Source organism: Saccopteryx leptura, chromosome 11 (assembly GCF_036850995.1).
Source record: "Saccopteryx leptura isolate mSacLep1 chromosome 11, mSacLep1_pri_phased_curated, whole genome shotgun sequence".
Lineage (NCBI taxonomy): Eukaryota > Metazoa > Chordata > Mammalia > Chiroptera > Emballonuridae > Saccopteryx > Saccopteryx leptura.
The window spans coordinates 73,458,202-73,482,864 of NC_089513.1; the positions used below are offsets into that span (position 1 = coordinate 73,458,202).

General features: G+C 39.3%; 1 pseudogene; it reads left to right on the top strand.

Annotated features, from left to right (window-relative positions):
- Positions 1-9,197: 9,197 nt before the first annotated feature.
- On the top strand, positions 9,198-9,283 carry LOC136383606 (U4 spliceosomal RNA; annotated as a pseudogene).
- Positions 9,284-24,663: the final 15,380 nt, after the last annotated feature.

Genomic DNA, 24,663 nt, shown 5'->3' on the forward strand with positions numbered 1-24,663 from the left:
GTTGGCTGGAGCCAGAGACTTCAACTTTGTTCTTTCTCTGCCATATCACCCACCCTCTCACTCTGTGCATTGCTTGTCCTAGAACAGTGGTCCCCAACTCCCAGGCCGCGGACCAGTACCGGTCTGTGGGCCATTTGGTACCGGTCCTCAGAGAAAGAATAAATAACTTACATTATTTCCATTTTATTTATATTTAAGTCTGTACAATGTTTTATTTTTTAAAAATGACTAGATTCCCTCTGTTACATCCGTCTAAGACTCACTCTTGACGCTTGTCTCGGTCACATGATACATTTATCCGTCCCACCCTAAAGGCCGGTCCGTGAAAATATTTTCTGACATTAAACCACTCCGTGGCCCAAAAAAGGTTGGGGACCACTGTCCTAGAAGATCTGAGCTCAAACTTCTATAGAATTTCATTCAATAAAAGAAAAAAAGCAACCCTTTCCTCCTATATCCAGTTTTTTAAAAGTCCCAGTGAAGATTTTTATTATAGTTCCGTCTGGATCATTTATTCCCTGACCCCAATTTGGCAAGAATATCTAGATGTGCAAAATCATAAATGTTGCAGACAAAGTTCAATAGCACAATAAAATTAACTGACTATTTGAAATGATGAGTGTAAGAGAAGGGGTGTGCTCTCTGGGAAGATAGCCAGTCGCTACCAGCGGTGTAAGTTCCAAGGCTCCGGAAGAACAAGCGTTAATTAAGAGGATGCTGAGACTCACGAACGCAGTTACCTACGGACTGTTTTCAACCCAAATCTGGAAATTGGTTTGTAGCCATGGAGTCTAATGACATGGATAGGAGTGAGCTGTGAAAGAAAGCTGGGTCCGAAGGTCAGATTATTGACAGCGCAGTGAACAATTAGCAGCACAAAGGAAAAATGGTGGAAGAAATAGGAGAATCAGGAGCATGTACCATCAACGAAAGTCAAGAATAAAATGGGTTTTAGGACAGTAAGATAGTAAAGAGTGGTCAAATATTGCCGCAAGACATCCTCCATACTTAAATCCTAAACAAAAAATGTTAAATTCGCTTATTAGTAAGCTTTTATGAGAGTATTTTGTTAGTGAGTGTAGGGGAAAGAAAATTTAGAGTAGAGTGAATGAGTATCTTTAAAAAGTGTGTGTGTTTATGCTGACTTGGGTAAGACTTTTTTCCCCCTGAAATTACACAGCCATGAAGAAAAATTGGTAAATGAGAGGGAATTTGAAAATAAGGGAATTTAAGAAAGAGAAATTAGGAAATTTAAGGCAGAGATTTTAGTAAGTAAAAGAGAGAAAATTGCAGTCAGAAATGAGAGACTAAATATTAAAGAAAGCATTATTAGTACAGCAAACACTGTAAAATAAAAGAAGGAATTTGTAAAGCCAGTAGCCACGGCCACCATCACAGCTGCCTGGCCCATGCAGTTTCGGATTTGATTCGGACAGAAGGTGATGAAACAACGGAGCCAAGAACTGGTGGGCCATTAGCTTTAATCCTAGCTTGCACTTGGCGGGCAACAAATACACACAGTGGGAAAACACTTCCCTTTCCATTCAGGGCTCCCAAAGCCACTGACTTAGCCGAGTTTCCTAGAATCAAAGGTTTGTACCCCACCAGCCTTATTTACCTCTGTTCCCCATCTCCTTCTCTCTGTACAAACTCTGCACAAACTGGCTTCTCCTTCAGCACTCCGCCATCTTGGCTGCTTCTCTCTTCCACGTGGCCTCTCTCTGCTCTCCTCTTTCTCTGCTCTCCTTTCTCTGCTCTCCTCCAGCATGGGCTCCTCCTAAAACATAATCACTCTTCCCCGGAACTACATGATCTCTTTTAAAACCTTTTGGTGCAAAAGCCCTCCCTCAACACACATTAATATAATTACGCCCATCCTAAGCAAGAAGGGCAACTGATATTATCACCTGGGCAACGACCTTCCATGTGGGCAGTGCCATCTTTAACAAAGTGAGCATAATATATTTTATCTGCCCAACAGAATTCAAGCAAGAGAACAGATAAAAAGGTGAATGTTGAAAACAAGGTTTTTTTTTTCTGAAACTTAAAAATATAATATTTAAATTAATAGCTATCTAAAGTTGTTGCAATATGTGACAAAACCACAGATCCAGACAAAGCAAAGTATCTCAAGCAGAATAAAATAAATAAATCTACGTAAAGCTGCGTGGACGTCAAATGCGGTGAGGAAAGACAGACTGGTTACAAGGCCCAGATACAGAATCTGAGGAAAAACAAAGCAAAACAAAAACATTCAGTGAGAATTTTGTACTCCACACACCTAAAGTTAAGGACAAAAGTGAAAAAAAAATGCCAGATTAAAATAACAATGCCAACATTAAAACTAAAGAACTCTAGCAAGAAATTTAAGAAAGAAAAGTGAAAACAAAATAATTCTAGGGCACTCTACGAAGCATGAATAAATAGAATGAATGGAAATGCTCAGAGTAAATCCAAACAAATTCTGTCTATGTAAACCGCAACACAGAAAATAGTAGACAGTTTGTGGGTGAGATCTAACAAGAAGCTGTTTTAAATTATTGTAAAATTAAATGATAAAAAGGAAAAGGATATATAAATTCATGATAGTTGTTACAAAATTCAAAATGAATAAAACTATTTTTCGCTAAGAATATAGACTAAGAAAATATGTCACTAAGTTTATTGTGCGCACCTTTGCTAACAGGACTAAACACTATCGGTTACTTTTGTTTTTACACTTTTTGTGCATATCATACTTCTGTAATAAATTATAATTTTTAAATTAAAAAACACATTTATCATATATTTTGGTCCAAAGTTTATCAATCTCAGTGAAATTTCTATTAGAGAGCTCACTGTTCTACATTTTTACATTCTTGTTGCTGTTTCCCAAAGAATATCAAACATCTTTGTCGTGTAAGAGAGATTGAGATAGAGTCCCACAGGAAGCTGAAAGCTATACAAATTCCTCTGAAGATCATGCATGGTGCTTTTCCCAAATTGACTGTGAGGGTTAAACCGAAATCAAAGGACACAGTGTTTCTGATAGACCACTACTAACCCTAAAATCTGAAAGAGGGGAAGGACTAGGCCTAACAAGGACCCTTTTAGTCATGACTATTTGCAGTCACATTTTAAACTAAAATGTCAGTTATCATACATTTTTATTTGTGGATTGCCTCATGACGTCATTTCTAAATTGCCATGCATCAAAATTTGGAAAATATTACTTTTAATATAGAAAATAAAGGTAACATTGAACTAATAAGTCAGCATAGGTGTTATTAGACAATGAATGGCAAACTACTGATTCGTTTTGATGCAAACATGTAATTCCTTCATCTTTAATTAGATTTCTCAAGCTGAAAGTAAGTTTACTGGAGGGAGGGAGGGAGTTAAAAATAAGTAAGCTAATCACAGCACCACCGTAGTTACATTGGCTTGGTAATATTGATTGATGGTGGCAAGTGTGATGAATGTGTTATTACTGATCACTGATCATCTGAAGCTGTCATTGCTGCAGTTAATTCGAATTGTGAGATTTGTCTGCATATAGGCATGGATACCTTTCTGTGCAGCAATAAATGTAAGCTTCAAAATAACTAAGTAGCAAAATAAGAGCATTTAAGATAAATTTTAGGTCATATTTGAGATGTTGGCATGCATCTTGGATAAAGACCAAGTTGGAAAATGAAGATAGCATTGGGATTTTATTCTTCCTAAACATGTCAAATTGTTAAAATCAAAAAGTAATCTATGCCTGACCAGGCGGTGGTGCAGTGGATAGAGCATTGGACTGGGACACAGAGGACCCAGGGTCAAAACCCCAAGGTCACCAGCTTGAGCATGGGCTCATCTGGTTTGAGGAAGGCTCACCAGCTTGAGCCCAAAGTCGCTGGCTTGAGCAAAGGGTCACTCGGTCTGCTGTAAACCCCTCCCCTCTCCCTCAAGGCACATATGAGAAAGCAATCAATGAACAACTAAGGTACCACAATGAAAAATTGATGCTTCTCATCTCTTTCCCTTCCTGTCTGTCCCTATCTGTCCCACTCTCTGTCTCTGTCACAAAAAAAAAAAAAAAAAAAAAAAAAAATGTAATCCACACTAAAGAGCTTATTTTGAAAACTAGAAAGATATGGATTGAAATGCTATTTCCTGGTGTGGTAATATGATTTTCATTAGACGAACTACAGGAAATAAAATTTTGAGGAAAGATATCAATTATGAACAAATATAAATTTAGGTGCAATTTTCTTCCTTAAGGCTCCAAACAGTTACTTAAAACTCAGTTATTATGTCATGTGGAGCAGTCAACAGAAGGAAAATGCTATTAAGAAAAGGTTCCATGTTATGCATTTGTGTGTAAAATTACTTGTCCAGATGTTAAACTATATGAAACAATGTTTTCCTGCATTCTAACAGTTTTATTTAACCTCAAATAAATACATAACATGATTCCCATTGTCATTAAGAAATATTATAGAAATAACAAAACAGTCCAATTTACTTCCAAATAGAAAATTTCACAAAATTTGCTGACTGAATATACAATGTATTTTAGCAAAATTATGAAAGAACTGTGATGAGAAAAAGCTGAGAATAACCAAAACATCAACAGTTTTGGAAAGTTATTCTAAAATGAGTTTCATGAAAAACAAGTCTCAGTTACATAGAAGAAGCATCAGAATTTAATGGGACAAAATTTGGACTAGAAATATAAAGATCCAGGATGTTGTCTCAGCTCGCTTTACAAGAGTGTGACTTCCTCAGTTTGCATTTTCAGAAGTACTCCAACCTAGTTCCAATTGACTAATATTCATTTTTTTTTCACTAGTATGTTTAAAAATTTTTAATATGTTGCCGGGGTCCAGCCCCGGGGGGAAGGATCCAGGGGTCCCACAGGAAGAGATGGCGTCGGCACGAATCGAGTGAGAGAGCCGAATTCTTTTCTTTCTCTTTATTCTCCAGTTAGCATTTACTGCCAGGCATCTCTGTCAAATGCTGGTCTAGCTTTCTTTTTATGCACACACACTAAGTTACAATCACATGGTATTCAGAATACATTGATCAATCATTGTTTTTGTATCACTATGCTTACATTTTTTAGGTAACTATAAATCAGGTGGTAAGTCATTCAAAGTACAGTTATACAATCACTTGAACAGCAATAACAATGTTGGTACAGACTTCTAAAAGGTCAGTACTGAATAACAACTCTACCTTACCTATGATGCTATTGTCTAATCAAATTTTATTTATTACTATATTCATACACTAATTAAGTTCTAACTTTACTTTTCTCAGAGTGTTCCACCACCTGCAGGTCAGGTATGCAAGAAGAAAGGAAAGTTTCTTTACTCTACTACATGAAAAGGCTAGGGAGGAAAAGTGATGAATTAAGTGAAGGCTGAAAGGTGCTCTGTGTATAGTTACTGTTTCCTACCTATTCAAAAGTCACAATCTATTCTTTCTAACATGATTAATAAGAAGAAGTTCTCCTACCAACTTAACCCTTTATGAGGGATATCATAGCCAGCCTCTTATGTCTATGAGCCCAGTTCAAGGAGCTTACAGACTTTTCTGTGGAACTCACACCCTCTGTCTCATTTCCAAAGAAATTACTATGAATCTACAGGGAAAGCACGGTACTATTATCCCTGTGCCATAAATAATAGCACACCCAGAAAAGGGGGGATATAAGGCCAGATTAATTCAAAAAGGTCAAAAGGGGGAAGTATCGTTGTGCCTCTCCTCTGCGGTGACTTTGTCAACCCGCAGCTGTTAGTCTTCACTGCGGTGACTTTATTAACCAGCAGCCATTGGTCTTCTTCTGCTGTGACTTTGTCAACCATCAGTTGTGGATCTTCTTCTGCTGTGACCTTGTTAGCCAGCACTAGTGGATCGGCTCCCAACAATATGTATTAAATTTAATTAAAGTATATATTGATAAATATTATATTAAATAGTATATAACATGTTATGTATCATAATATATATGAATTAGTATATAATATGTTGGTATAATGCATGTTAATATATATCATGTAATTATATTTAAATGTAATATATATCAATTTGTTATATAACTATATTAATATGTAAAACAATATATTACTTTATTTTATGTAATATTGGTTATATTATACCTTATTTAATAATGCAAAAAGAACAACCAACATAAACAGCTAAAAAACAAACACAACTAAGGTAAGTATAAAAGTGAAATGATTCAATAAGTGAAGATGAAATTAGTAGAATAAAGAATAGTTTTCAATGAGTGTTTATCAGTGTGTTTTATAAAACAAATATGATGTTGATTAATCAGGAAAATCAGTTACCAGAAATTATTTAAGAAAACTTCCGTGTAACACATATACTTATTTATATTATATTAAACAGATATGTTTAAAAAACCAAGTCAGTTTATTCTCATAAATCTCTGTATTGTTATGTCAGCAGAATGTGAACTCTTTGCAATGTTCTTCATTGCCACACCCGGCCAACCGTCATGTACCGAGCAGTGCCAAATTGAAAGTGACTGTTATATAATAATACCCTATATATTATTTTTGAACTCGTGAACAGTTTAAATTGGTGAAGGAAAAAGCCTTATTTACAAATGGACTTTCCTTGGTTTTGCAGAACATGGAGGCAGCATGTCTTATGTATAGCACGTACTTACGTTTAGGTATAGCAATTATTCCAGCCGAAGTTAACAGTAACGTCTACCTATTCCATTTACTCAGGGAGTGAATAAGTATAACTTTCTCTATTTGTGGTCGTGTATACTTCAACTTGTAGAATGTTCCTGGCACACTGAGAGATGTGCTCTTTTGAACTTGATTACAATAAAAATGAGAATTTACATCTATTGATTTTTTCCACTCATATGTAATTATTAACACTTTAATATATTTATCATTAATAAGTGTACATTCTAACATACAAAATTAATTTTAACAAGATTAATAATCTCAGTCACCCCAGTGTTGATCAATATCCTTTTGAATTAAACACTGATTATCTCAGAAATCATTTTATGTCATGATTACCTTACAATAACTATTGAATTTTGTAAGAATTTGAGGAATTTCTGACATCATGTTCTTTTGCATCTACATGAGTGGCCTCAATCTCCAGATAAAAAATATCCCCAGATGATTACATAAGTTTTTGTATTGTGAAACATCACTTTTTGGAATTAAATATTAGCAGGCATTAAGTTTTTTGCCTGTAATTGTATTACCTATACACCAAGTTTGTTGCATTCTAAGTTTGTAAGAGTAATCTGCCCTTGCATGAGTTGACTTCTTAAAAAGGAGTATAATAAGAATATTTATAACTGGGAACAGGTGCTTTAAAAGAGGATTCATGTTTTGATCCCAAAGCTCTTTTTCAAGAACCAAACTAAATTAGACACAAATTAGAGAAGGAGCAAGCAGGAGACACCTGTCTAAAACAATGGGAAAGAAGAACAGCTGTTAGTCATACAACAAAATCTGTAGAAAGTTTAGGAAAGCTATTGTGAAAGTTTGCTTGTTAGTGAGAAAATAAAAATAAAACTAAACAATAATAGGGCCCTGACCGGTTGGCTCAGTGGTAGAGTGTCAGGCTGGCATATAGAAGTCCTGGGTTTGATTCCTGTTTAGGGCATGCAGGAGAAGCTATCATCTGCTTCTCCAGCTCCTGCCGCCTCTCCTCTCTTCCCCTCCCACAGCCATGGCTCATTCCAGCAAGTTGGCCCGGGTGCTGAGGATAGCTCCATGGCCTCACCTCAGGTGCTAAAATAGCTTGGTTGCTGAGCAACGCAACAATGCCCCAGATAGGCAGAGCATCACCTGGTAGGGGGCTTGCAGGGTGGATCTCAGTAGAGGTGCATGCAGGAGTCTCTCTGCCTCCCTGCCTCTAATTTTAAAAAACAAAAACAAAGAATAATAGAATCATTGTTGTCTAATGTAAAACATAGTAAATAATAAAAATAATTTCAGAATGTTATGAATGGCATAGATATAATTTTAATTCTACATGACACTGCTATTTTGAATAGTTTTCAAAATGTCTCCTTTAGTAGTTCAAATAATTAAACTAATGTGACTCATGTACCATTGTCTCATTTATTATATTAGAATGTTAGTGGTATCTAGAATAGAGGGTGCAATGAGCAGAAATATGTGAAAATGTTTTAAATAAAAAAGTACCATGATTGTAAGCTATACTCAACATGACTCAAAATTTATCAGATAAAACGTTCTTTTCATGGAAAACAGTAAAATTAGAATAAGCATCTAGACTATTATTAGAATAGATACTTATTTTTTATTCTTCTGACTTAACATACTCATCAAAAGTGAGAAATTAAGACAATCTTTCAGTTCATTTTTTGTTTGCTTCATTATTTCTTGTTGGATCATAATTTGTTTTAATTGTTATGAAAAGATTTCTACAACATCCTACTTGGTAAAAGCTACAGGAATCCTTTTAGTTGTTTTTTTTTTTTTAAAGCAAGTTCCAGAAAAATTGGAAATCTATTATCAAAGGTCACTTCACATTAAAGGTATTCCGATGAGTTAAAATTGCAGGGACTTATGCATTATACAATTCTTGAAGGTAAAACAAAACAGACAGTGTTCATATAAACATCGATGAGAAAACTGCCATAGGCCTCTCTGTGGACAGTGTGCAGATTTCTTGTAAATTAACAACACAACAGAACAAACAAGGGTCAGCAGCTCTTGTTAGTATATTCATGAATGCAGAAACACTGATGACAATAATTGTGCCCCTATTGTCAACATATTTTTAGCACTAATGAACTAGAATAAGAATTATCGTTGATGTAAATGACAAAGAATGCTGGAATCTGTTATCCGTAAAATGATGATTGCCTAGAAATTTTAGATACTTGGGTGGTAGCAAACTTTGAAAAAGCTTATTGTTTAAGGTTTCTTGCTTTCACTTGGGATTGTGAGACTTCTCTAAGCCCTGCAGGCACAGGTGACATTTGGAAAGGGGAGTCAACATAGCAGGACGGAAAAGCAGAGAATTGAAATAGCATCCTCTCAACTGAATGACACTTGTATAAATAATGTACCAATAGTGAGATAGTATCATATATGCATGAGGAGAGAAAAAGTCAAAACGCATCATCTATGAGTTCAAGACATAGCCCCACCAGTCACAATCCTTTGAGTTAAAGATATAACATAAAAGAATTCAGCTTTGCACAGTGGCAGTCTCATCGTAGCCAATGAGGTTTATCCTAGGCACGATCATTGCTAATTAAAAACTTTCCCGCCCATCCTATGGTCCCCCAGTGGGTAAAGTGTTGACCTGGAACTCTGAGGTCACTGGTTTGAAACCCTGGGCTTGTCTGGTCAAGGCACATATGGGAGTAGATGTTCCTGCTCCTCCGCCTTTTCTCTCTCCTCTCAAAAATGAGTAAATAAAAGAAAAAAAGAGAAAGCTTTCCAAAATAATTTGAAATCCTAACCAAAGGTCCTAAATTATAAAGGAAAGCTGTGTCATTTCCAGCTTCTTTTTTAAATTTCCAGGTTAGACTTTCCGTGATGGGATGGAGGCCTCAGAGAAAACACACAGGAAGTGCTCCGCCCATGCGTTTTACTATTTTGCAATTAAAGTGGGTACCAGACCCAAGCAGATGCCGACAATGACATTCACCCAACCATGCTTTCCTCATAGAGCTGCCGGAAGCGGCACTGCCGACGTAAACAACACAATGATGATTATAGTTAGTACTGTAAGAAGCTTGCTGAGGTCAGCCTGAAACAGAAAGAAATTCGTTATTGATAAACGAGGGGAAACATGATCAAGATGAGAGAAGTCTCAGGCCTGAAATTGAGAACAAACACCAGAGGAATCTGCCCGCCTCCCGTCTGTCACTGTCATAGCCCTGAAGTGAGCATCTCAGATTGAAGCGTTCAAAAAACTCCAGGCCTCCAGCCAACCCAGTATGAGCTCTGCATCTCAGCCCAGAAGAAAGAGCTGTCAAAAAATAATCTTAAAAGGGACTCAGAGATGAAAAAGAACAACACGGAGCTGGTGGCCGAGGTCAGTGGTCCGGTCCCCCCGCTGGTACCAGGTGAATGGCCGCAGACACTTGAGGAGAGACCACAGTTTCTCTCTCCTTAACTTTGCCTGCCCCCCCCCCTCCTGTTAGTATCTGACCTCAGCTTGAAAAATGCTTCTACAGTCTGAACAATTTAATCTGCTCTTGACCTCACCTTGGCATTGTGTGTGTGTGTGTGTGTGTGTGTATGTTTGAATGAGTCTCTGCTCATGCCTAAAAGTACACTTTAACCCCCCCTGTGGTTACCGTGTTCCGATCTCTCTCCCACTCTCCGTCAGCCTGAGCTCCACACACGTCACTGAGTTAGACGATCTTTAGCCTCGCTTGTCTACACCACCCAGCTTCCGACTCTGCTCGGAGAGTTCAGGCTTCTCAGTCACACCACCGCCTTGGAGGCTAAACAGTAAATGTCTTGCCCGTGTTTGACTAGCCTGTGAAGTCTCAGACCTTGCTTTTCTGGTTTCCCACAGCCTTTCTCTGCTTCTTTCTCTGCAGCTACTAAAGGAATTTCCCCTGAATTCTCATCCCCTATCCAAATCCTGCTGCAGAAGCAGGCCAAACAGAAGCTGCCAGAAGATTGGAGCACTGCAGTTCTTCATTCAGAATTTGCAGAACTATTTATTACTGGCAGATATTCAGAAGTTTTCATTTGTTAAAATTGTCTCATGATTCTTGGTTTCCTGCCAGTTTGACTTTAGGGCCAGGAATGGGGGGTGGGGGAAGGTAGCTATAAAAATGAATATTGCTCCATATGTTAAAAGTCTAAACACACAGCATCACAGACTAAATTAAATGCAAGACTTAGAACATCATGACTATAAGAAAATATATCAGACTCCCAGAGTAGATTTTTTAGGGAAAACCATTGTTCGTTTCCATGTGTATCATTGCGACTCACCACTGTGCCGGGATGTCACCTCTGTTAGAATGACAGCTTGTTTCAGCGTTCATAAACGGCACATTGTTATAAAAGTATTTTCCCCGAACATGTCTGATAGGTCTTCTTCCATTTAAGGAAACATAACACCTGCCCGTCGATCTCCCTTGGCACCCCCGCCTTGGATTGCTGTCGTCTTCTACACTATCAAACGCAGCAGAAATTGCTCATGTCAGGACTCAGGCAGGCGCTATTGTACCTCAGTATTAAATCATTACACACCCACCTCCCTGCGGAGCACATATCAGCTTCCAACTCCCATTATTTCCATGCAGGATTGCGATACCGTTACACATTCAACACTTATTGAAGGTTTATTTACAAACTGTCATGTGCGTAAAACTTCAATGTGTTTCTCTAAACGGAATAGCTGATACGGATCGTTGTTACACACGGTTTGATGTTCAGAATACGGGGTAGGTCTTCACGCTTCTCTCAGAACTCCGAAATGGGTAGCCTAACCAGCCCGCCTTAAAAGAGGCGTGCTTTTGTTTGGTTATAGAACTAAAACTATACTGTACCTTATATTTTCTTCTTGTGTCTGATAGCAGAGGCGCTCAGAGTGAAATCCTTTTTTCTTTCTTAGCATCAGTGTTTGAGGAAAGTTACTTTTTAAATTCCCCCTCTCAACCCTCATTTTAATATGTAGCTCCTGGGTCTTAATTTCATGGTGTTTTTTTTTAGTTTGGTACATTCGCGACTTTTATTATAAATTGTATAAAATAATTTTTAGAATTAAACAGGCTACGTATTTTTAAAGTAACACGCTGATTCATGTTTGTTCGATTTTTCACAATGCACTGTAGTTGACAGGGTAGGAAGATAGGTGTTAGCTGAAGGTAGAAAAAAATGTTATACATGGTAGACTTCTAATTCTTTTATACAAATAAATAGATGATAGAAGTTCGGTGTGTGCAGATGAGGGGAACATTGTTAATTGGTCATAACCAGTGGAAATGACCGCCCATTAGAAAGGTGTGTTTGGCATCATGAAAAGCCGTTTGCGATGTTATTCTATCATCAGTTCTCTGAGATAGACTTTTGTCAGTTGGAGAGTCAAAGGGAAGGAACATGAATAATCCTAACCAATGCTAATTTTTCTTAAAGAATCAAAACAGAAAAATTCCTGTCATTGAGAATGGGAGGTAAAGAACAGGGTAGGACTGTTGAAGGAGAAGGAAATAGGGGAAATGGCAGAAATCAATGCCGTGATCAACATTTTTTTTTATTTATTCATTTTAGAGAGGAGAGGGAGAGAGAGAAAGAGAGAGAGAGGAGAGACAGAGAGAAAAGTGGGGGAGGAGCTGGAAGCATCAACTCCCATATGTGCCTTGACCAGGCAAACCCAGGGTTTCGAACTGGCGACCTCAGCATTTCCAGGTTGATGATTTATCCACTGTGCCACCACAGGTCAGGCAACAACATTTTTTATTGATATATGTCCTAACAGCTAGATGCATAATACCATTTGCCAGTGCTGACAAGTCATCGACACTCATTTTGTGATTTAATATTTATGCATTAGCCAAAAAAATAAATCTACATTGTTATCAAAAAGAGAAGCACAGCATCCTTAGGTAGTGTGTGTGTGTGTGTGGGGGGGGGCTGAGATGTTAGAAAAAGGCCACTATGACTTTTCTAATAGTGATTGCTCTGTTACTCACATTATAATTATCATCATTTACACTGGCTGACAGAGACGAGATTACCTTTATCAGAAGATATTGCTGCAAGTCTAATGGCTTAAATGATACAATTTTCCAATAATAAAAATGTCAGGCACAAACATTTACATTAAGCAATCTAATTCTCCTCATTTTGGGAACCCTTTATAATGCCTAAGAGAAATTTCTAAGAGACCCTGGTTGCTTTAAAAGTCAGATGATGATGTCCTAGAAAAATGAAAATGTGCACATTAAATAAAGGCAGGCGAATGTTCAAAGTGACACCCAAAGCCCCTGGAAATGGCTTTGTGCTGCTGGCGATGGTGGCGTCCTCGTTTTTATGTGACTTCCAGGTTAACCAGACAGGTTGTGTCTATGAAGCTTACAGACTCTTTGACGCATTAGGCATTTGTACATCACAAGACCTAATGACATATTTAACAGATTTTTTTCCATTGCTATATATGCTGTATAAATTTCTGTTTTCAAAATGCATTATTCTGAGGACATTTTACAGTTTCACACACAAACGTTTTACATACAGAATCTCAGTGGAGATAAATATATAGAATAGCCGTTCTTGAAAAACAATATATCAAAGTCCTGTGGCTGAAGCTCAGAAGACAGTGAAGGGATGAGGTAACAAGATCACAGAAAGAACAGAAGCCCTGACAGGTCTACCATCTCCCGTGAGGGACGTGTCAATGGGATAACAGGTGCTGAGATGCAAAAAATGTGTCAGAGCTTCTGACAGTCTCGTGGGCTCGGGCTGAACAATGGGAGTCCCGTTCATGATGAAGAGCCAAAGATGCCTTATGTCAAGTGTATGATGATCACAATGTCTGAAGCACATATGCCAGTCATCTCAGTCCCTAATCGGATAAAGGTTTTCTGGGCTTAATCTACCACCAAAAAGCAAGAAGAATAAATTATTTCTGAATAAAATCTCATAATCAAGAGACTCAAATTATCATGATTTCTTTTAAAATTTAATGTTTGGCATTCAATCAAGGTATGCAAAAATAGTTGATAAAAAATGAATAGGGGGGAAATGATGGTGATAAACAAAGGTACACAGATATGGGAGTTGTCAAACTTTCAAACAAATGTGATGGACTTGTTGAAGATTTCTAAGTGGCACAATGGAGGGTTTGAGAAAATCAAGGTATTAAGGGGAGTATTATACACAGGAAACGAAAGCTAACCTTCACATACAAGATGGACTGAAGTGGCAGGTTAGACCTACGAGAGGAGAGACTTGTTGAGTTGTATCACGTGCCAAACATCCATGAATCAGTGCATGCCAGAAGGAAGCACAGAAACAAAAGAATGAGACAAAAGAGGCTTCCCTTTTCAACTTGGACATCTTTCTGCCCATTCTCACAAAAGTAAAGCATCAAACAAAACAGTAATCAATTACTTGTCTTGGCCCATCAGAAAGCTGAGGTTGCAAAGGGAGTTCACCACCTTGAAATGTGGAAGACTGGCAAACCTGAAGACGCACAGCCAAGACCTGGTTACTTTGAGCAGAAGCCACTGGAGCTACAAACTGATGGAAACACAAAGACAGCCATTTCACCCCTGGCCGATTGGCTCAGTGGTAGAGCATCAGCCCGGCATGTAGAAGTCTCAGGTTCGATTCCCAGCCAGGGTACATAGGAGAAGCACCCATCTGCTTCTCCACCCTTCCCCCTCTCCTTTCTCTCTATCTCTTTCTTCCCCTCCTGCAGCCAAGGCTCCATTGGAGCAAATTTGGCCCGGGCACTGAGGATGGCTCCATGGCCTCCACCTCAGGTGCTAGAATGGCTCCGGTTGCAACAGAGCAACACCCCAGATGGGCAGAGCATCACCCCCTGGTGGGCATGCCGGGTGGATCCTGGTCAGGCGCATGCAGGAGTCTGTCTCTCTGCTTCCCCACTTCTCACTTCAATAACTTGCTGGCCAGGGCACCCTCCCAGATTCTAGTAGGGAAGACCCTGAGCTCTCCTCCTGCAGCTCTAGCAGGGTGATAGCAAACATAAACTTTGTGAAACAGGCCCAGAACATTCTCTATTGAAGAAAGGCTACTTTCTTGAGGAAAAGACATTATGAGAGCTTTACTTCAGTTGGGGGAAAGAATTTTCTCACACTCCTGCATTCTTTGCCTAAAGGGTTAGGGAGCCATAGCACTGGAGAGACAGACACGTGTGGAAGTCCCAGCCTGGAGGCCTGGTTCACTAAAACTGACATGTAGCCACTGGTCTACAGGAAGCCTCCCCCACCTCACACCTTCACACCACGCCCGCAGAACTCCGGCGGAGTAGCCGTAGCTTGTTGCTGGAGAACAAAATCCAAGAGGGAGTCACTTCTTAGTAGCATGTTGTTTGATCTCCCCGTATTTTCTTCCCTTTGCTTCCTTTTTGCAGTTGATTTCTAATTTCAAAGCACTGTAGGCAGAGAACATGCGTGGTATGGCCTCAGTCTTCTCCAACTTGTGGAGGCTGGTTTTGTGTCCCCACATATGTCTGCCCTTGAGAATGTCCCATGTGCACTGGGGAGGAATGTCTGTGGAAGAAGATTCGACCTTGAGTGCTGGGCCCACAGTGCCATAGACAGATGATGTATCGTGCAGTTGTACACTTGAAACCTATATCACCTTATTAACCAATATCACCCCAATAACTTAACTTAAAAAAAAACCCCAAGAGGTGGACTTTCTCTCAAGGGACTACTTAGGGAAAAACAAACTTCCGAGTCCCACCTCCTCTTATTGCTGAGTGTATGGTCACCCCACAGCTTGTTTATCCGTGCAGCTCCTGAAGGACATCTTAGTCGATTCCAGATGTTAGTGATGTGAATAAAACGCTGCTATAAACATTTGCATTTTTATGTGGACAGAGTTTAAAAAGAGTTGAGTAAATACACAGGTGCACCATTGCTGGATCGCGGGGGAAACGAGGTCTAGCCTTGCAAGACACTGTGAACTTGGTTTCCAAAGTGGCTGCACAACTTCGCAGAAAAGAAGGAGAGTGCCCGTGGCCCCACGTGGCTGGTCGTCACCGCTCGGCACAGCCGGGGTTTTCTACAAAGCCACCGTCACAGCTGTGTGTGGCTTCTCACTGTTGTTTTGAATTTCAGTCCTCCGATAACAAATGGTTTGGGATGTTTTATAGATGCTCTCGTTTGCCGTATTTTTATCTCCTTGGGCGACGTGTCTATTCAGATCTTTTGTCCATTTAAAAAATTATGTTAGTTCCCAATTGTAGAGTTTTAAAAGTGTTTTCTGTATTTTAGGTCCAAGTCCTTCATCAGCGATATCTTTTATAATTTTTTTCCCCCATTTTGTGGCTCGTCTGTATTCCTAACAGCATCTTTCACAGAGTACAGACGTTTTGAACTTAAATCCAACTTAATGCTTTCCATGTATCCTCAGGCACGGGTCGTGCATAATGACTTCCTTCCAACGAGGACGGAAAAGGGGAAAATAATGACTGTAGGAGGGGAACAAGTGACGGACACTAATGCACCCGGAGATACGTCGTGCCATTAGAACGGACTCTTGGCATGGACTCGGAGGAGAACGGCACGTTACCTCTGTGGTCTGACTCCAAAACCTCTGTAACTCCGGTCACATCATGAGTAAAATGTTAGACAAATCACAGTTGAGGATCTTCCACAAAACACCTGACAAAAGAAACTTTTTTTTTTTTAAAGAAACTGGCACAGCCAAAAATAGCCTAAAGAGCTGTGACAACTATAAGTTATGTGGTGTCTTGGATGTGGTCCTGGAACAGAAAAAAATACATTTAGCAAAATCAAGGGAAATATGAATAAAGTAAGGGCTTTAGTTAGAGCAGCGGTTCTCAACCTGTGGGTTGCGACCCCGGCGGGGTCGAACGACCAAATCACAGGGGTCGCCTAAAGCCATCGGAAATACACACAGGTTGAGAACCACTGAGTTAGAGTAATGTATCAACACTGGTTCATTAATTATAAAAAATGTACCACTCTTATGAAGATGCTAAAAACATGGTAACCTGTGTTTAAGACATATGGGAACTCCCTGTACTATTGCCATAATTTTTTTTTGTAAATCAAAAATAGAAGGTCGATTGGAAACAACCAAAGCAGCGATTGAATAGACAAAGAGCAGAGAGGCCTTTGGGATTATCTTTCCCCGATTGGAACAAAAGACCCATGGATGTTTTCACTTGGTGAAAATTCATAGAGGTCTACGGTTTGGTTCTGTACCTTTCTCTGTCTCTACTGTACACTTCAAGTATGAGGCTTAGCAATGAACCAAAAAGAAAGCACAACGGTGATTACCTGCTGAATGTCCAGAGCAGAGCCTGTGAAACGGACTCTCTGCATTGTAAATACATCACAGACCCAGTCCAACTTTCACAGAATCCCTACGTTGTCAAACCGGTAGGCAGTTGTCGGCCCCAAAAGTGAGGATGCAATCTTCAGAGCATAGACTGAAAGTCTGAAGAAAACCCATTGGAATTCCAGGGTCCTTCCTTCGTTCTGCGTGTGCAGAGCACACCCACCCCACAACCTTTGAAGGTGATCTTTAGTGTACTAGAGGTAAGAGGACTCTAAATTCATGTAGAGTTAAAATTTGAAAATACAGTACTACACTTTCTTTATTCCATTAAGCTATAATTCCATAAAATTATTGAATCTTCTCTAACAAAAAATACCTGAAAACCCCTCTGTAAAAATACTGACAAGTACAGAAACATAAATCAACAGACACTGATATTTTTGGATCCTCTCACAAATAAGCAATCAAATGGAAAAAGCAACACTCAATTTTCAGCATGCCCACATTGATACCGGCTATTAGGAAATGGAGCATGTGGGCATATCTGGCTCTGGTCAGCCTGAGAGCTGGACAGCAACCAGAAGCTGAGCCAGCCAATAAGTCACAGTAAACCTCACATTAAAAGATGAGGCTCTGCTTGCCAAGATCCATGTGGTACAGGAGATGGTTGGCTTTGGAGATCTGTCTTCTGACATCCTTCCTGCTAAAGAATTTTCTGTGTGGGGTTCTGATCATTCCCAGAGAAATGACTCCCTGGATGCTTCGCCATAGGATATCTGGGATACAGAACAAAAGAATCATCACCGTAAACGGAAACCCATCCATTTAGTTTCTTTGGCTAGCTTACTGGTTGTTTTTACTGGGTGACAGTAAACTGGACGACCATAAGCCATGGAAATAAGAGATCTAAGAAATGTATCAAGTGACTGCAGAAGTTAGTGAAAGTTTATTTTGCAGTAGAAATTCTCCTACCATATAACAACAACACCCTGTGCAGCCTTCTGTGGTACATGCTTCTTCATTGTCTGAATGTGCTAACAGGATCCCAGGAATAGTAATTTTGGCCTGATGCTCATTTTAGTTAATCTGATTTCAAGCAATTCCTAGAGGTTAAACTGAACCATTTACATCCAGATATCTCAGATATGTTGATCATTTCAAGGGAACCTATTGGCCAATATGTCTTCTCTTTAATAACCATGTGCTCCTTATGGAACACAGACATTCATCAAAAAATAACCCAACATCCAAGATTAAACTAAAAAGCTCTTCTGAGAATTTGTGATACTCTTTTTAACATAGCATAGCTCTACTTAAGGAGATGACAACTAATTTATGAATGCAAAAACACCCTTTGAATTTAAGATTTTATTTTTATTCATTTTAGAGAGAGGAGAGAGAGAAAGGGGGAGGAGCAGGAAGCATGAACTCCCATATGTGCCTTGACCAGGCAAGCCCAGGGTTTTGAACCAGTGACCTCAGCATTTCCAGGTCAACGCTTTACCCACTGTGCCACCACAGGTCAGGTGACACCCTTTGAATTTAGAATCAACCTTAAGCAAGAAGGCTGGAGTTTTCTCCACACTTCTGATATCAACCTGACTCTCAACTTGGCCCTTAACAAATGTTTAAGTAAGGGTATACTACATAAGTGAGGTTAGACCATAAAGGGCTGGTACAGGTATAAGGCTTTTGGGAAAAAAAGAAATAGGTACAATTAATGGTTATTTTGATTCTAGTTTAAGAACCAAACAGCCTGACCTGTGGTGGCACAGTGGGTAAAGCGTCAATCTGGAACGCTGAGGTCCCTGGTTTGAAACCCTGGGCTTGCCCGGTCAAGGCACAAGCAATCAATGAACAACTAAAGTGAAGCAATATTAGTTGATACTTTCACTCCTCACCTCCTCTCTTTGTAAAATCAATAAACAAAATCTTTAAAAAAAAAAAAGAACCAAACAGAAAACAAACAATACAAAAGATATTTTCTAAACCTCACAAGTACTGGGAGGGGCCAAAGGAGGCCTTACAGTTGTGATACAAATAAATACCGTGAGGCAGGTTTACGTTGGTGCCATATTCTATGAGCTTATAACATTTAATTATGTTACACTGTGTTTTCCTTTAGTTAAAAGGATAAAACCCATTGAAATTGTTCTCTAGACTTCACATTAATTGGGTTAGTTTTAGTTGAAATATGTTATCATTCACCAAGTGCAGCGATTTTCAACTGGTGAGCTGTAAGAATTTTTATAACATGGAATATCTGACTCTTTAGTCAGGGGCTCTGACCTCTTCTCCCTTAGATTGTAAAATGAAAAAAAAATGACAACAGCCAACACAATAGCCATCTGGTGTAAATGAATCAAAATTATACTTTTTTCTTTTTTTTATATCAGGTCGGCAAAAAAATATACTAAATGTTTCGGTGTGCCACAGAATTATAGTCATTAGTTTATGTGTGTCATGAGATGAAAAAGGTTGAAAATTGCTGTCTTAGTGTATAATAAAGTAAGGAAATAGGGCTGAAAATTGGACTTGAGCAGTATTCACAGCTTGCATATGCTTCAGCCAGTTTGCCTCTGAAAAGCCCCATCGGTCCAACCGATCTTTCTGCGTGGATTTGCAGACTATCTGTGTCATTTCCAATCACTGGGCACTTTTCATCTTAGACTCTATTAAGTGAAAATTGATAAGACTCATTTTCAGAAAACGCAAGGTTTATACCGAAATGAGTAGAGGTAGAGCAGAAAATAAGATTAAAATGATGTGATTGTATCACAGAATTTCTTTTGATGATGATATTATCCATGGGCCTTCACTCACTTTCAGGAGATGATATGTGATCGAGACACTAAGTGTATTCAGGTTATTTTAGGAAGCTTTCAATATTCAATGGACTGTCCAGGATACAGGTGATTAATACTGCTAAATTATATGTCCAACTTACTCTATCAAATATACTGCAGATTATTCAAATTAAATGAAATCAGAAATATTCTAAGATTGCTACTGTTAATTATATTAAGCCTTTTTTTTTCATAGATGGACATTTTAAATTATTATAAATTATTATGTAATCATTGAAACCCTCAAGGTAGTTCCCTTTTAAGAGTGTGTCTTATAAATGAGTTTCACCGAACGGACCTAGGGAAATAGAATGCTCTCTGAAAGTCATCTCGTTAAAATTGATACTTTCATGTTTTCCTTTCTATGCTCCCACTTTGTATCCGCATGCAGAGCGATCAGTCCCATGAGTGTCTGGATTTCTGTCCCAAACCTGCAGCCGAAGACTGTTTCTAAAATTTGCCACATATAAAGCACCCCGCCCCCAACCGATGTCGGCTGAGGAGACCATAAAGGTTGCCTCTGCCATCGAGGACTGGTAGGGATTGTAACTAGGGTTCTATCGGGGTCTCGCGCGTTCGGTCATCCACCGGAGCACGTGGGTTCCGCAGTCTTTATGATCCTCCAGCCCACGCAGTCTGATTTAAATGTGGCAGTCGTGTGCATTTCCAGGGCTGTCACAGAGAGCAGAGGGACGCTCTGGGTTGACAGAGTTCAACATATGGAACCAGCTGGAGACACCAGAGGATGTCATTGCTTTCCTCTCTCACTTACGATAGGAAAACACTCTCCAATGGTTTGTTCTGGCGAGAAGAATGCAGCTAAGATTCCACCGAAACGCTTGTATGGACTACTTATTTTTAACATATTTTACCACAGCAGAGTGCCTGAGTTATATAAAAGGGAGTTTTCCCCCTGATTTTTTAAATACTAAGAACTACTTACTGTGACCAGAGCACTGGGTTCGGCACCAGACGATGCTGTTTACCATCAGTCTGGTCACTGGGATCATTCTCTTCAACTTTCCGAGCCCCAGTTTCTTGCTGGTAAAATGCTAATGACAGTCTGTGTCGCAAAGCTTGTCTTCGTTTCCGTGGGCTGCCGTGACAAAATACCACCGACTGGGGAGGACCCCGCTTGCCGCACTGCTGGCCTGTGGGAGTTAGCCAGCCGACCGTGGTGTCCCCTGGCTTGTGGCTACCTCACTCCCCCCTCCGCCTCCATTGTCACGTGGCATTCTCCCCGAGTGTGTCTGTCTGTGTCTCCTCCTCTTCCAATAGGAGGACACCAGTCATAAAGAATGAGGGGCCCACCCCACCACAGTATAAGCTCATTTTAACGCATTGTATTTGAAACAACCCTACTTCCAAGGAAGATACTGGGGCTTAGCACTTCAACGTAGCCTTTGGGGGGCGCCCTTCAACTCATCACAGAGTTGGAATAAAGACTTCAGGAAAACATGATAAAGATGTTCTTGCATAGCGTCCAGTGACAGTAACTTCTCAATAAGTCTTAGAAAAGAGTTGAAAAAGTTTAAAATAAATAAAATCCCCTAGACCTTGGGTCGGTCAGGCAGGGGCCTCGTGGTCGCAGTAACGATAAAGTCAGATCGTAGGACAGGACATAAATGGCTGAGTAAGGGTTGATTCCAGAGACTCAGTGCCCTGTGGGACAGGCAGGGAACTCTCAGAAGTCAGCATTTACGGAGCACACATTGGAGCAGTCTGCATCTGGTTCCCTGAGACAAACTTTTTTAAAAAAAATGAGATTTTAGACCTCCAGTCACTGTGGTTCAGTAGATTTAGGTAGAAAAGGTCGCAAAATTAATACCCAATTAGGTTTGAGAGCCGCTAAGTAATCTGCTCCCCAAAGCAACCTAATGTTAGCAAATCTATTGTATTTTAGGTGAAGTGTTTTCAGTGTTAAGATATTTATTATTTTTAGAAAGTAATTCTTTACTGGCCGGTTAGCTCAATTGGATACACCAAGGTTGCAAGTTCCATCCCCGGTCAGGGCACATACAAGAATCAACTAATGAATGCATAAATAAGTGGAATAACAAATCAGTGTGTGTATGTCTCCCTCCCATTCTCTCTCTCTAAAATCAATAACTAAATAAAAATTAAAATAATAAGAAAGCAATTCTCCTTTGGAGTTCTTTCTGGTTTTCACATCAAGATTTCCTCATTATTTAGCTCCTCAATTTCATGCTCTCTATTGAAGATCATAGAATCAAGCTAAAACAAGAGAATTAAATTTGTAGCTAGAGTCAGGGAGAAGTAATGAAAGATAACCAGACTTTAATCAAGGGGGGAAAATCAGAATCTGTAAGTTTTTACAGAAGAATGTAAAGAGGTTAAAGCTCTTTGAGAAGTTTATAGATGTCCAGACTGCTGTGTGGGTCCGTGCCCCTGGGGACTGACAGTTCCCTGCAGAGACCTGCCATGGATTATGTGGAAAAGTTACCATGTGGGTCTATGGTCTGGGGGTTAATAGGTACAGTTAAGAACTTGAACACCCTAGAGGCAAAGGCACATAAAACATTATGGGATCAGAAATCTATACCACTTGAGGGGCCAAAAAGAACAACAACAACAATGTTAAATTATCAATGAAAATAGAATTTGCACTGACTATTAGAAAAAGTAAAATATTTACAATTGATACATTTTAAAATGCTGATAAATGCTAAGGAATCACAAAGTTTAAAAAGTAATACATTTATAAATTGACTGCCTAACAAACATCTATAATACTCTTTCCAAGAAAGAAAACCAACAGAAGTTAGGAATCTGAAATATGTATGTATATAAATATGTATATACACAATTTTTCATTGCTTTAGATATTGTGTAAATATATAGAACTAGAATATAAACATGTTTTGTCAGACCAAAATCAAATCAATCAATACAGAATATTCTTGAGTTTAAAAATCAATCAAGGTGACGCGGTGGGGTGGAGAGAGTGTCGACCTGAAACACTGAGGTCACCTGTTGGAAGTCCTGGGCTTGCCGGCTGAGACCCCTGCGACAATCAATGAACAGCTAACATGAAGCATCTATGAGTTGATACTTCTCATCACCCTCCTCCTTTCTCTGTAAAATCAATAAATAATTTTTTTAAATTAATCAAATACAGGCATAAAAACCATTAATTAATGTAGTCATAGAGAAATTTTCGAAAGCATGTATAAACAGCAAAATGACTGACAGTTGCTGCCCTCTGGCCGTCAGATGCTCTAAAAATAACCCTCGGCTACTGAGGCTACTGAGGCTACTCAGCCTGACTTTCTCTTCTGCGTTCAACAATGAAGTTGTCCGCCGAAGCCTCCCCGGCATTTCCCTTTATTAGACAGCTCTGTCCACAGCAGACAAGAACGTGCTTTGCTCAACGCCACAGGCTCATCCATTTATTCCTTTTTCTTTTCCTGAGTTTTCTGCTCACTGTACCATTCCAGAAGACCTTATTTTCATGAAAGAGTCAAAGGAAGAGCTGTCGGACAAACATTACGGAGTATTTAAAAATGGTGTTTAAACTCAGGGCACAAAACAAAAATAACCGATATTAGTAAACTATTTTTTACAATACAACTTTTAGAATACAGCAGACATATTCCCTTCTTATACATATAAATTTCCTCTAGAGATTTTACTTTTGCCGTAAGTTAAAAAAATATAGATATGACCTAATAAAAAACCGAAAGCAAATTATGAAGTAAGGGTTTATTTTCTACAATGTATAGAGCATTTTACTGTTTGTAGATTCCATGTGAAAATTCTTACATCTCTCCCTCTCTCTCCTATGTGTACGTCTGCGTGCTTCTGTATACATTTGCACATTGTGAGCCTTTCAACAATTTGGTAAATAGTAAATTAACCATTTTAGAAGTCATGGTTTCAGGGCACAATCCAGTGAAATCAAAGCTAGAAGAAATCACATTTATTTGCAGGAGAATGTGGTTTGTACCTACCATGTCCATAGGCATTGCTTTGGGTGATTTCCTGTTGCACAGAACACACACCCATCTCATCTCGGGTGTGCAGTGAAATATATACATTGATGCTTTTATCAGATCTGATAGCAGAGGACCTACAGGCTTTACCCAGATCCTCTGTCAGCACTTACACGACTGTCACAGCGCTCCTTTCTCCTACCCACTGGCTCCATCCTGCTGCACGGGGAGGAAATAGAGACTGTGCTCTTGTCTCACCAGCACGGAACAGAAAGTCCCAGGAGGGGGAGAAAAAGTGCGACATGGTGGTGATAGATTTGGGGTTTTTTTTGTTACTATAGAACAGAATTGAAAAGACCATAATTTTTATAGAAGGTAGTGTCCATTTGGGATGGATTCTCTGTTAAAGTAATAGCCAGGTGGCTGGGTTGCTGAAACGGACTTGACCTGGTTTCCGGGGCCACGAGGGGTGGAGGCACGCCAGGTGTGTCTGTCATCGCTTTGATACATCCTCTGGAAATTATGAGTGTACATATTGTCTTCCACTGCTCTGTGTCTCCAGAAGGGACAGGCATCACGTGTTGACTACCATGAGCAGGTCTGCGACCTAGAGCACACGCTCAAAATTTAAAACAGAAAAATAAATGAATATTGAATTAGTCAGTCAGTTACTGGTAAAAATAATAGCCCCTGAAAGAGTAAGAATATTGATGTGACTTTCGAAGGTGCTTCAAAATTTTGTTTTGTTTTTAAAGGAAAATAACAGTGATTCCCACTGGTATGCTTAAGTCCTTAAATAAGTTCAAAGATAAGTTCAACAAATCAAACCTCTGCTTTGGTCCTATTACAATTTTTTTCCTCTATATTTACACAATATTTAAAGCAATG